Source organism: Lipotes vexillifer, unplaced genomic scaffold (genome assembly GCF_000442215.2).
Source record: "Lipotes vexillifer unplaced genomic scaffold, Lipotes_vexillifer_v1.1 scaffold905, whole genome shotgun sequence".
In the NCBI taxonomy this organism is placed as follows: domain Eukaryota; kingdom Metazoa; phylum Chordata; class Mammalia; order Artiodactyla; family Lipotidae; genus Lipotes; species Lipotes vexillifer.
The window spans coordinates 579,000-579,696 of record NW_006796034.1 but is presented as its reverse complement, the minus strand read 5'-3'; the positions used below and the strand labels follow the sequence as shown (position 1 = coordinate 579,696).

Below are 697 nucleotides of genomic sequence, written 5' to 3'. Positions count from 1 at the left end.
CTTCCCAGTTCCCGGATCCGGCTCCGAAGTCTGCAGGGCCCAGGCCCAGAGCCACTGAGCCAGGGAAGCAGGGGGAAGGAGAGACTAGAGGTGCGAGCGGCTAGAGGTGAAAGAGCTGCAGTAGCCGAAGGCAGTGGGCAGAGGATGCGTGGCCAGTTCAACCCTTTAGGAAAATGAGAGAAATGACAGGTGTAGAAAATAAATTACATACTAGGGGAAAAACTGCGACTCCGCCGGGACTCGAACCCGGAACCTTTGAATGTCTTCAACCTCTAGAAGTCCAATGCGCTATCCATTGCGCCACGGAGCCACCTGTTGGACTCTCTGCGCATCTGCTCTGTTAAGCCAGAGGCGACGGCCCCGCGCCCTTCCCACTACCCCCTAAGCCGTCGGTCTGTATCGCAGAGGCCAGGGCACTGACAGACACCGGCCGCAAGCGCCCGTCCTCACCCGGAGACCGCCTCTTAACGAAACCGGCGAGTCTTGCAAGCGAAGGGCGGGCGCGAGTCCGCCGGGTGCAGGCTGGGGCGTCTGAGGACAGCCGCAGCCCGGTCTCCGGCCCGCCCTGGGCACCGCCGTACCTGGCCGCGCAGGACAAATCACGCCCGCGCTCTTCCTCCCCAGCTCCCTTCCTGCCTGATCGCCCCAGCCTACCCGCTCTCCCGCGGCCGGTTCCGCCCGGCCTGGCCCCGCCCCG

At 64.4% G+C, this 697-nt stretch overlaps 1 non-coding gene across 1 annotated transcript; it reads right to left on the bottom strand.

Moving 5' to 3' along the window:
• Nucleotides 1-225: 225 nt before the first annotated feature.
• TRNAR-UCU (transfer RNA arginine (anticodon UCU)) lies at nt 226-310 on the bottom strand. Its single transcript is given in 2 exon segments — nt 226-261; nt 274-310. It is a non-coding gene; the product is annotated as a tRNA-Arg (tRNA).
• Nucleotides 311-697: the final 387 nt, after the last annotated feature.